This window comes from Schistocerca piceifrons, chromosome 9, assembly GCF_021461385.2.
Source record: "Schistocerca piceifrons isolate TAMUIC-IGC-003096 chromosome 9, iqSchPice1.1, whole genome shotgun sequence".
In the NCBI taxonomy this organism is placed as follows: domain Eukaryota; kingdom Metazoa; phylum Arthropoda; class Insecta; order Orthoptera; family Acrididae; genus Schistocerca; species Schistocerca piceifrons.
Window position 1 is genome coordinate 220,235,280 of NC_060146.1, and position 13,697 is coordinate 220,248,976.

General features: G+C 43.4%; 1 protein-coding gene and 1 non-coding gene across 2 annotated transcripts in view; both read right to left on the bottom strand.

Moving 5' to 3' along the window:
• LOC124716879 (transmembrane protein 151B-like) overlaps positions 1-13,697 on the bottom strand; it is a 250,030-nt gene that overhangs the window by 146,789 nt on the left and 89,544 nt on the right. The window lies entirely within an intron of this gene.
• Trnal-caa lies at positions 12,298-12,372 on the bottom strand. Its single transcript has one exon. It is a non-coding gene; the product is annotated as a tRNA-Leu (tRNA).

Sequence of the window (13,697 nt, forward strand, 5' to 3'; positions counted from 1 at the left end):
GATGCCTTAAAACAGACGTCTAAAACTAGCAGTGACTGGCGGCTACGAACTGCGGCGGCGACAGGCGCTAGAGATTCTGGTGGGTCCTTAACGAGGCCTCTGATTCACGGACCACTGCTGTGGTCGGTGCTTGGCCCAGGGGACTCCCAGGAATGAACTGTCCTGGCGCTACTCGGCGCCATCCCAAATGCCCTGGCAGGCTCTGTGTGAGGCCACGTGACCCTGCGGAGGCACATTTGTGCCCTGGCCCAGCGCCCTCTCGCTGCAGCCTGCGACGTCTTGTGGCTGCCGTCTGCGGGTGTGGCTCCTGTCGCTGCACTGTGTAGGCCGCCTGCACGACGCTGGTGTCGGAGGGGTTGCTGGTGGAGAGGGCGGACGGCCCAGGCACAGCCGTTTCACTTTACTGCATACGTTAACTCAGAAGCCGAAAATACATACGTCTTCCATGAAAACAGCTTGCACTGACAACAAATTTAATTGTGGTATGTCGTATTGCCTTGTCGAATAGTGAGCCGTACTTACTCTGAAACTATAGTGAACAGTGTCGTGTACTGAGGCAACATTTTACAGTTTATTTCGATTTTTGACGCAGATGAATCGCGTTAGCTGCATGAGTCACTGAAAACAAAGCAGATGGAAACGCTGTAAACTTGCCGCGGTTTTGGTCGGCTGCGCTGTTGTCAGGTCTGATGGAGGGAATGAATGCTGTGTAAGCTCTTCGTATCAGCAGCGGGAACCAGAAAACCTACCACTTCTCCTCATGTTCCACTACCAGTACACAAACGTCCTGTTCTGGATACAGAACTTGAATGTAGTCGTTCCTGTCCACGACAGAAAATGAAAAAAAAAGAGACGGAAGAGAAATTTCACTCTGGTAATTACATCTGCCCGCTTTTGGCGACATTTCCATGTGGACAGAAAAGTTGGCTCTTATGCAGCACGAATATATTTTCGTGTATTAGGACTACACAGAGATAACATAGGAACATCTGTGAAAAAATTTCACCAAAAAATGACAACACTGCCCAGATAGTAAAGGCGAAACAATTCAGAATTTCCTCAAACCCCCCCCCCCACACACACACACACACACACATACATACACACACACACACACATACACACACACACACACACACACACACACACACACACACACACACACACACACACACACACGCGCGCGCGCGCTGAGTCAAAAAGGCATCGCTAAATACATAATTTACTTCCAACTTTTTTTCCTTTCAGCAAGTTATTTTACTTGCCAAGATGTTATTCTCCCTTTCAAGATGTTTTACTTCTATTTTTCAGCATATTTTATTTTTATTTTTTATGACGATTTTTAATTTTCAAGATTTTCATTTTTGGAGAAGTTTTTTTTAATCTTCAAAGAGCTTTTTGAATCATACTTTTTCTAATCTCAAAAGTTTTTTAATCTACAACGAGGTTTTTGAATCTGGAAGGACTTCTTTAATACATTTCGGTTTATTTAAATATTTATGGAGTATTCCATCAGTTTTTGGAGGAACTTAGACATATTAATAACCTGAATACGCAGTATTAATCTTCAATAATAAAGGTTATTGCGGAACCTTAATGCTGTTCATTCAACCTATTAACAGTTTCTTTTAATTTTGGTGAACTTTTTTTAATCTTGAAGAAGGTATTTGTTAAAGATTGGTCTTTTAAATCCTCAAGGAGGTCCATTTTAAACATGGAAGGAGATCTCTCTTAAATCTTGAGAGACGTCATCTATAAATCTTGAAGGACGTGTATCTTTCTTTTTTTTTTTAATCTTGAATGTCTTCTTACACGAACATGGGGCTTTGGTTCCAAGCATAGATTCTGTGCCTAACGTTTCATCTCTTAATGCTGCAGACATCCTCAGACGCTATACAGACTCGGGTAGCAATAGCAAATTTAAACTTCAAGCCAAACTGTTCATAAGTATCCACACAACGCTTGAAGATATTATCAAAATACTTTTTTTTAATATTCAGAACGAGTTTCTGATCTTGAAAAGAGTATTGCAATTCTAAATGTTTCTTAATCTTGAAGAAGTTTTTTCAATCCTAAAGAAAGTTGTGAAAGTGTGTAATTCTCATTAGGATTTATGTTTTAAGATCAGCTTTAGTTGTTATACGTATCTTCTCACACATAAAATCGTGCTCAAGTTATCTGTATTATTAAATGGCTAGTCCGGCACATGGGCCCAGTTGCAGGTTGCCTATGTAACGTACTAAAAAGCTTTGAGTTCCGATATTTCTTGTAACTGTTTACGGATTATTGAAATTTACTCATTAAATCTAATCATTAAGAGGTAGAGTCTTATGGTAGGGGTTTAACACATTAAGCAAAAGTTGAAGTTCGAAAATGTGTGTAATCCTCGAGACAGAGCATCTTACTGCGCGTAAATTACCCAGGCTATATTCATCCAGTATTCGAGAAAGAGAGCAACAAACTTTACACATAATTTCAAACCTTCTTTAATCTGTTACTCGCTTATCTGCTTAACGTCAAATATTTAACACACCAACTCATTTGTAAGAAAATCAAATATTTGAAACTCTTTTAGACATACGATTTCGATTCTTTAAACAATTTGGCGTTCACTCATTACTTGTACTAAGATAAGGTAATTGTTCGCACATGAAGACAGGTATTTTAGTCAACCGATGCCATTTATCTAGAGTTCAAGGTGGTTAAGGTCGGGAGGAAGTAGGCCAAAAGAGGTGGTGATCTATAGGTTACTGTATATCGCATTTTATTGCTAATCTAAAAGTCCCGGTCCGTGGTTCGCTCCCCGCCCATAGAAAGAATGGTATTGCCGTTGGGTTAGAACGTTCTCGGTAGGGCTTCAAATTCTGCATTAAAGACTGTAGCTTTTGCACCACGTCATGCACAGTTCACGTATTATTGATCAATACTAACACCGCAAACGTAGAACAGAAATTTTAGTAATTCGGTTTTAAAGGCGTATTTCGCCTTTATGCGTACTCCACGTGAAGCTGCTTGCTCTACAAGCTTTACCCCACACTTCCCCCTATTACCAAATTGACTCTACTCCTTGAAGCTCCAGGATGTGTACTAGCAGCCGATCCCTTCTTTTAATCAAGTTTTTCGTATTCTATTCATTACATCCTCATTAGTTACGCAATCAAGCCATGTAAGCTTCATCATCTTCGTTAGCACCACATTTCACATGCTTATATTCTCTCCTTGTCTGAACTGTCTGTAGTACTTCTGTACAAGGTTATTAACACCACTATTTATATCAGTTGTTAACAAATTCCTCTATTTCAAAAACTTTTTCCTTGCTACTGCCACTAAGCATTTTATATTCTTTGTACTTCGGCCATCCTCAGTTACTTCGATGCCCAAATTGAAAAACTGACGGACATCTTTTAGTGTCTCGTTCTGTAGTGTCTAAGGCTTCGAGCCACTCACTCGTTGACCAGTCTGATGCGGCAGTTCAAGACAGCAAAACGACAGGCGAAGTTTCAAATTTCGCGTCTAAGTTATAGTTCACATAGGAGAATCGTACAAACATACGGCCGTTTGACCACCGAACACACTCCCGTTTCGACGACATAATGATAAGCATCCTTAACGTAGAGAAACAAGTGAAAGACTTGAAAACAAGTGAGTCACCAGGTCCAGGTGGAATCCCAGTTCGGGTGTACAAAAAATGTTCTACGGCCCTGGCTTCTTACTCAGTTTGCGTTTATCGCTAATCTTTCACTCATGTATATAAGACGAGTAAAAGAACGGACCTGCAGAATATAGTTTTGCTGCAGAATCCTTGAACATAATCTCAGTTCGAATGTGATAAATTTTCTTGAGAACCATAAGTTTACGTCCACGAACCAGCACGGTTTTAGAAAGCATCGCTCTTGCGATACTCAGCTTGCTCTTTTCTCATATGATACACTGCAAACTACGGATGAATGGCAACAGTCACGTATACTATACCTCTAGATTTCCGGAAAGCATTTGACATGGTGCTCCACTGCAGACTGTTGAAGAAAGTACGAGCAAATGCAATAGGTTCACGTACATGTGCAGAGAAAAGGGTATCGTCATGACTGCCCCAGGGAAGTGAAATAGGACTGTAATTATTTTCTATATACATAAATGGTCTGGAGGGCAGGGTGGACAAGAATCTGAGGTTGTTTGCTGATGATGATGTAGTGGATGTAGTGTACGGGATGGTGTGGAAGTTGTCACTGTAGGAGGATAGAAGATGACTTAGACAAAATTTGTAAATATAGAAAAATGCATGTAATTCTAATGAGTATGAATAACAAATCCTTAATATTTGAATACGGAATTAGTAGTGAAATGCTTGGCAGTCACGTCACTTAAATTTGTAGACACAACTTTTCAAAGTGATATGAAATGCAAGAATCATGTGAGGATTGTGGTAGGGAAGGTGTATCGTCGACTTTTGAGAAAGAGTGGTTTATCTGTAAAGGAGATGGAATTTAGGACGCCAGTGCGAGCTATAATTGAGTGCTGCTCGAGCGTTTGTGGTACCAGGTCAGATTAAAGGAAGACATCGAAGCAATTCAGAGCCAGATGGCTAGATTTGATACTGGTATGTTCGAACAACACGCAAGTATTACGGAGGAGCTTCGGGAACTGAGAAGGGAACGCTTGGAGAGAAGGCGACGCTCTTTTCGAGGAACGCTACTGAGAAAATTTAGAGAAGCTGACTGCAGAGCGATTCCACTGCCGTGAACATGCATTTCTCGTACCGACCGCAAAGATAGGAGAAATCAGGACTCATACGTAGGCATATACATAGTCGTTTCTCCCTAGACCTATTTGCAGGAGGGTGAATGACTAGTACAGGTACACGGTACCCTGCACCACGCACCGTACGGTGGCTCGCGGATGTAGTGTAATGTCTTCTGAATCTCATGATTCATTTCTATTACATTTCATTCTCTTGTTCTACTTTTTTTGATGCTTACGTCACAACCTTTTCAGACGCTATTCATTACTTTCAACTAATATCCAAGTCATTTGGTTCTAGGCGCTTCAGTCCGGAACCCCGCTGCTGCTACAGTCGCAGGTTCGAATCTTGTCTCGGGCATGGATGTGTGTGATGTCCTTAGGTTAGTTAGGTCTAAGCAGTTCTAAGTCTAGGGGACTGATGACCTCAGATGTTAAGTCCCATAGTGCTGAGAGCCATTTTTGTGACAGAGGCACAAAGAAAACAATCCAGATATACTCAAAGATAAGAAAACTCGTAGCTACTAAATGAATAATCGAACAGTACACTACAATGATTTCAGATATATATTTCGCTTATCCTTCGTGAGTATAATCCTTTCCACGATTTAGTGCGTTTTTGTCAATCACTTCGCATTGGCCCGGTGGTGCCATCTGAGTTTTAAATGTGTCTCCGTGATGCAACGTAATGCCGATGCCAGTGTGGACTGAACTGTGTGACGATTGTATAAGTGAGAGCACAATCACAAATACTGTAAAGTTGAAAATTCATATAGAATATAGCTTTTTCTAGGGCAAGTAAGCGTTCCACAGTGCGCATTGTATTCAGATATCTGCCAGTCACGGTCACTCACTTCCGCCTACCACAGTAAGGATGAAACACGATGAAGGCTCTCATCACCATTACATTGCGTCATAAATGAAACAATAAAAAGATTTTAATGTATATGATAACGTTCGTAAGTCGTATATTTTTAGCTTCACCTATGAGTGTTTTTTTTTTTCATATTTCACGGATTTTTGCCCATCACACACACCTACTGTCCGAGACGCGACCAAACTACCTTAATGACAGGATAACTGCATTCATAACATGGTTAATGAGATTTACGTCTGTATGCGCCTCGTATCTGTAATGGTACTCATGCCTTCTACCGTGCCGTATATTCTCAGCCTGGCGAATCCACGTTTCTCAGATAGTTGCATCTAAGTTCGAAACACTTGCTATGATTTCGTCCCGCCGTTTCCCCAGAGAAAGTCTATGCAGTAAAGTGTGCAGACAGATATTTTTTCTCCTCGAATACAGCCATGCGAGTGCAGTCGGTCCCTGAGTCTTCTGTGCTACACTCGTTTAAAATGAAAGCGGCGGCGGCGTCCGACTGCCGCAGGACGGGACCTCGCTACCCGCACCTCTCCTGGGCTACAGGCGCGGCCCTTGGCGCTTCGGCCGGCCCTTTGTCCACCCAGCAGTTTATTGCTTCATTACGACCTCCTCCTAGAGGCTGTCGCCCCCGCTGAGCGCCGGAGGCAGCATGGAATCCAGCCGCTCCAGATGCTGTGGGGGGTCTGTGTACTACCCCAGGGGTCAGTACCCGGCCCCGCGTTTGTGCTGCTCCCGGGGGGCTACACAACCTCTTCCCCGCAAGATCGTGCACAAGCGTCATAACGCAATAATCGTACATATTGCTAACTGGGGTCGAAAAGCTACCAGCGCTGTGTGGAATTTACCGATACAAGGGACAGAAAAGATGAAACGTACAATGGGACCACGCTTACTTGTGATCACAGGTTTCGTCTGAATTTGTGGTATATTCAGGGCTGGGCCAAATAGGAGAAGTGTTAGCTCCAAATGGCCAAGCGTTCAGAAAAACTACCATTTTTAGCAGGGGAGTTGGGCACGGAATCTATGTTAGATTCCATGCAGCATTTGACTCAGTGGGAAGAGTGCAGATCGGTAATCCAAGAGTCTTGCACTCGTGTCGCCATTCGAAAATTTTGTTTTTATTTTCAGTTTTTACCTTGCGTGCACTGCAAATAAGCCGAGAGAATGCTCCTTACATTGTATTTGATCTGATGAAGCGCTCCGTGCTGCACTACAGATTTTTTGTGCCAAGTGAGTCGTCGGCAGAACGGGCTGATACAGAATTACCAGGTGTAGAAGTACGAAACCGGAATTTGGTTGCAATAATTACACGTCTTTTGTTTGAAACTGACAAGCAATTTTTTATTCAAACTAATCTCCATTGCTATTTATACATTTCTCCCACCTATCCAGCAGGCTGTCAATGCCACGCCAAAAGAAACAGTGCTTCTTTTGAAGCGAACCACTCGACCAGCCATTTCCGTACATTTTCATACGAATTGAAGCGTTGTTCAGAGAGAGTTAAGGAATTCTGCTACCTAGGCAGGAAAAAACCCATGACAGACGGAGCGTGGAGGAAACGAAAAGCAGTCTAGCACTGGCAGGAAGAGCGAGTCTACTGGTATCAAAATGGTTCGGAGCACTATGGGACTCAACATCTGAGGTCATCAGTCCCCTAGAACCTTGAACTACTTAACCCTAACTAACCTAAGGACATCACACACATCCATGCCCGAGGCAGGATTCGAACCTGCGACCGTAGCGGTCGCGCGGCTCCAGACTGTAGCGCCTAGAACCGCTCGGCCACTCCGGCCGGCCGATCGCCTGCAGCCAACTGTTCTGCGTACTAGACACACTGGGAGTTTTACATTTTCATTTGCCTTTACGTGGTGAATTACCGTCCATTATACGTATATATTTTCTGTCTCTTCATTTTCGTACTGCGACGTCGACATTCATACCTGAGGCATCGTTGTCGGTGCTGCGTTGCTATCGATTCTGATGACAACAACCCTATCACTGGACTGTTCACAGTAAGTCACTCTCTGCCCTGACTTGCTGTTCATAACAAATCCTTCTATGCTGCTGTTGATATTAACGCTATACTCATCTGTTTAGAAATCTTTGTCTTCCTCGCATGTCACTTCTTTGAGCCTCACTGTATGTAGATTGAACCTTTGCATTCGCCTCTTCAGATTTTCTAGCTTTCCTGCCACGTTGAGACTTCCGACATTCTACGCCCCGACTCGTAAAACGTTATCCTTTCGTTGGTTATTGAATCCTTTTGTCTCACGGTCTCCTCCCCCTTGGCAGTCCCTTCCTAGAGATCCCAGTGGAGGACCAGTCTGCAATCTTTTGCCATTGCAGAGGTCATCGTGACACTTTTTCAATTACAGGCAACATGTCTTGTTTGTACACGTCGTGTTTCAAAAAGATACATGTTTAGTTACTGTCACCCTCAGTATACTCCGTGCCTCTTCTCCTCTGTCCCTACAACGCTGCATGTGAATTTCCCATTCATGGGAGCAGTGCTTGAAGTCTTCCTTTGTGAGCTCCTTGATGACACGTGCCGCTTTCTCTTTTACTGCTCCAACGTGCTCAAATCTTGTTCCTTAGTACAGATTTGACCTTGCGCAACAGATCATTTACATAGTGTTAGACCAGGTGAACAATGTGTGTGGCCAATACTAAAATTCTTCGCTTTAAACCTCTTAACACACAATTGCAGTATGAGCCGGTGTGTTGTCTAGATGCAGAACCCATGACTTGGTGCTCCACAGTTCGGATCCTCTTCTTTATTATTTTCTCACGGACTCTTCTGATTAGCCGGCCTCTGTGGCCGAGCGGTTCTAGGCACTTTATTCCGGAGCCGCGCGACTGTTAGTGTCGCAGGTTCGAATCCTGCCTCGGGCATGGATGTGTGTGATGTCCTTGGGTTAGTTAGGTTTAAGTAGTTCTAAGTTCTAGGGGACTGATGACCACAGATGTTGTCCCATAGCGCTCAGAGCCATTTGAACCAATCTTCTCAATGATTGTGTAAAATCTTCCTTACGTATGCTTCGTGTATTTCTACAGTTACAGCAATAGATCGAATACTCAACCGACGGTCACATCGAATGATATTATAAACTTTTGCGATATTTTCACCAGTTCTTGACGTCGAAGGGCGTCCGGGGCCTGAGTCATCTTGAACGTCTTCTCCGCCTTGTTGGAAACTCTTGAACGACTCGACTACGTGATAATCAATCTTCACCATACACTTTTTAGTAGTAAAAGATCGGTTTTTGTTGCAGTTTTTCCAAGTTTCATGTGAAACTTAACAATTATTCGCTCTATTATCACGCTTATCATTTTTATTACGAAACAAAATAACTGCTCTTACACAAACGGATTCTGCGGGCACACTGATATGTCTACAGACACCAGAGATGCCGCATTCCACGGCTATTGGTGATTCATCTCTGGCCCATGTGTACTTATCTGTGAGAGTAAGTGGACCGCCTGTGAGTGTTGCAATGCAAATAGTTCACACTTTGAACACAGTTATTAAAAAATTGACCAATAGAATTGTCAGCAAATAGTCTCCACTGTAAGAATTTTTAGAATATTGCAACCCCGTCAGCAACTGTGATAGACTAATATATTGAAAAATCATCCTCAGTTACGAAAAATTTTCTGGTCTTTACCCAGGTTTCGGCTAGAATAATGTAGCCTTCTTCAGGAGCATAAAATTACTACAACATGCCAGAGTGAGGCACAGTCAACATTAAAAAACTGTAAAATAGGTTTTAATTTTTTAATGTTGACTGTGCCTTACTCTGGCATGTTATAGTAATTTTATGCTTCTGAAGAAGGCTAGATGATTGTAGCCGAAACCTGGGTACAGACCAGAAAATTTTTCGCAACTGAGGCGGTTTTCCAATATACTAGTCTCCACTGTTTATTGTTCAGTCTTTGGGTTCATTTATTTACTTTATTATTGCAGTGCATGATTTTGCAGCCGATTTTAAAAATATGGAAGAAAGAATTTATCACTTAAAAAAAGAACATTTTATCAGGAAAATTCTAAAAGTTTTGTCGTTAACAAATATTCCTTACAGACATCAGATTGCAACATTTATGGCAAGCGGGTATCCGTGAAATTGTGCAGTATTTAGCGAGCCCCACTGACGGAGAGCCCATTACGCGTTGGCGACGTCGTGGTGGCGGATGATTACGTCGCAGTCCACGTGGCGGCAGCGCGGTCGCTCTCTCTCGGGCGAGAGATGCCGATCCTTGTGAGGCAGCGAGTCGCTAACTGTCCCCTGATCACCCGAACGGGTCGAGACAGCACCTGCGCTGTCATTGCTGGTCAGAGTCTGGTACAAAACGCGGTCGAGTACGGCTGCGCGGGTGGCGTCGGTGCTGTGTGGCGGCTGACAGACTGAACGGTCGCGCGTGGGTGGCGGACGTACTCACTTGCGGTCGCGTTTTGCTTACAGTAATGAGCGGTAATGTGATAACTTGATTCGCTGCTCAGAATACTTACGATAAAATGATATCGCGCTTTATTGAAGCTGTGTCTTAGCACTTTGCACACACAACAGACTGTGTAATCACTAAGTGTAAACATTCAGTAGAAACTATGCTGTGGCAGGACTAACAGCACGCAATGAAACAACTTGTCGCTTAAATAGTACTGAGGTGGTCTTAAAATGGGAAGACTTTACCGTCACTGTTGTTGACATCAAACGAAACAACAAGTCTACCGTTACCAGTCTCTGTTTATTTATCTCCACGACGCGTTTCAAAGGTTTAAACCTCCATCATCAGGTGGATTTACATTTGTCAGTACGACATGTATGTGTTTTGTGTTACCTTGTTTTGGAGGAACTTTTGGCACTGTCTCGCGGAAAAACAAAACTCTATTTCAGAACATCGTTTTGTGTTTCTTTCACAAAAAACTAAATATATACCTAACGGTAAAAATAAAATAAGTAAAATATAGTACCTTCAGTGGTAACAGGTTCCTTTCACTGTCGTACACATGTATACTGTCATATTTTGTAAACAAATATGACGTCTGATAATTATTACGTGCAAGGATCATATAACAGAAGAGAAACATTATCCCCAAGTACAAAGAGTATGCATCACAACAACATTATTACAGAATAACTTTTAAAGGACTTTGGAGTTTTTTTTTTTTTGTTTTGTTTTAAGGTGCTGAATACATGCGTTGAAGCAAATATTTCAGGTGGTATCTAAATCCAGTTTCGACAAGTTTATACAGCTTAAAATTCCTACTCGTTTATATAATCAGGTGATATGTTGCAATCTTTAAGTACAATAGTTATGTCGGCTACAGTGATAAAATTATACTTAAATAACAATTTTGGTTGGGATGCAGAGATCGGAATCAAAGACTGGTGGCAGAGCGAGGAGAAGAATAAGAAAGTGAGAGCGTGGAAGGAGTGATTTTATGAGAGCAAACTTTCCAGTACAGGGGGTTCTTAAGATTATATCTGTAATTACTGCCTCAAGGGTGGGGTAATTCTTTGGTTAATGCTTTAAAATATGCTGGTAGATGTACAATTTACACCACTAGTTGGTGTACATGTAGCTTCAAGCTGACAGGGGGAACAAGCTGTTGGTGTGATGGTATATTTGTAAATGAGGTCAATCTCTTCTACATTTCGCGGATGTCGTGGTAACATAACTAAATATTTATGTTAAGTATTAAGGTGTGTGTGTGTGTGTCCGCATGTGTGTGGTCTTTACTAAGAAGTAGATTGTCATTTTCCTAAGATCAGAGCAGTTGCAGTGTCATTTCTTCTGCACCGAAGGGGATATAATCATCATCATTAGAAGACGTCGAGAGAGAGAGAGAGAGAGAGAGAGAGAGAGAGAGAGAGAGAGAGAGAGAGAGAGAGAGAGACTCATAGTCATTGCGAGAAGTACCTCGCGTTGTACATTTCCAACTTCACAACCCACGAGTACCATCAATCTCTTACAACCTTCTGCCGGGGCTCATCTTTCAAAGTGATGAAAATGTTTTTACATGTTCTCGCAGATATCCGATCATTTGTCGCACATTGTAGGTGAAACAAAAATATTAATTATCTTAGCTTAATGCCGGCTAAATGACTCTCCCGCAGTGTCACATTTTCTTTATTACGAATCATGCTTAAATCTTTGTAAACTCCAACCTCCAGCATTTCAGTGGGTCTTAATCTGGCGGCGATAGTTTCCACGGAGAGAGTCGTTAAGTTCCGGACGGAGGCCCATTCAGAGCCAAAAAGTGTGCCCACGATCAAAGTGTTTTCGTGGCTCTGAGCACTATGGGACTTAACTGCTGAGGTCATCAGTCCCCTAGAACTTAGAACTACTTAAACCTAATAACCTATGGACGTCACACACATCCATGACCGAGGCAGGATTCGAACTTGCGACCGTAGCGGTCGCACGGTTCCAGACCGTAGCGCCTAGAACCGCTCGGCCACCCCGGCCGGCTAAGTGTTTTCGTGAGTTTTCGTTACATCTACAAGAGACTTGAATCGCTGAATTTTTCACATTGGGTCTGGTATTGCAGGGGCAAAAATTAGCATTGCTCCATTTAGAAGAAGAAAAGGTTACTTGGTAAAAACTGTCTAAGGCCAAGATCGTATAAATATTTCTTTATTTTTGAATAATCAAACTTTCTGGCAGAATAAAACTGTGTGCCGGACCGAGACTCGAACTCGGGACCTTTGCCTTTTGCGGGCAAGTGCTCTACCAACTGAGCTACCCGAGCACGACTCACGGCCCGTCCTCATACCTTTACTTCCGCCAGTACCTCGTCTCCTACCTTCCAAACTGGCGGAAGTAAAGCTGTGAGGACGGGGCGTGAGTCGTGCTTGGGTAGGTCAGATGATGTTGCCGGCACGGTAGATCAGCGTGTTCGGTCAGAGTGTTAGCTGCCCTCTGTAATAAAAAAAACTGATTTAATCGATCAACAACGAACTTAAAAGGATGTCTTACGACGTCCACCCCGAGCAGATGCCACGAACTAAAAGCGAACAAAATGGGATTTAAAAAAACAAAAACAAAAAAAATGATGGTAGAGCACTTGCCCGCGAAAGGGAAAGGTCCCGAGTTCGAGCCTTGGTCAGGCACACAGTTTTAATCTGCCAGGAAGTTTCATATCAGCGCACACTCCACTGTAGCGTGAAAATCTCATTCTATAAATAACCACTTTTGACAGACTTTGCTATCATATTCAGGTTTTCAAAATTTTATGTTATAAATTGGGTTCATTTTGTTCAAATGGCTCTGAGCACGATGGGACTTAACTGCTGAGGTTATCAGTTCCCTAGAACTTAGAACTAGTTAAACCTAACTAACCTAAGGACATCACACACATCCATGCCCGAGGCAGGATTCGAACCTGCGACCGCAGCGGTCGTGCGGTTCCAGACTGTAGCGCCCAGAATAACTCGGCCACTCCGGCCGGCAGGTTCGTTTTGTGTTCGATCTCACCCCGTCATGTAGATAACATATAGCACATAATGTGAAGGTTTGTCATAAGTAAAACATTTGAACCCAAGAAGCATCTTGTGCGCATGGCCTTGTGCGATGTTGGCTTCAGTAAGTTTTTACCAAGTAAACGAGATCGCTCCCACTCCCTCTAATTTCTCAGCATCAGAAAATTCAATCAGAAACAGGTCACATTAGGTAAGCTTTGAGTCTGGCCCAAGCCGCGTGTGTGAGAGAATGTTGCGGGAGGTGATTTAGTACCGTGGAGGGATGTCGGTGAGCGAGAGATATAGGGACGACGAGGCGCGCAAACACGTGTGGCTCCCGCCTTTCCTGTCAACAGCCCGGAGATGTCGCCGGCCAGGCCGACATTCAGTGCCAAACAAACACACACACACACACACACACACACACACACACACACACACAGGCGATTGCCGGCCCCGGCTGCCGCACAGTGAAAATGGAGCCCGTGTTTGCAGAGCTGGCAGTGGCGCGAGTGCTTTGGGAGGCTGGCTGGCCGGCTGCAGGCTGGAGGGTAGGAGGGAGGGGACGACGCAAACACTTGCCGGGAGGATCCGTGCGGCCTCCGCAGCGGCGCGGC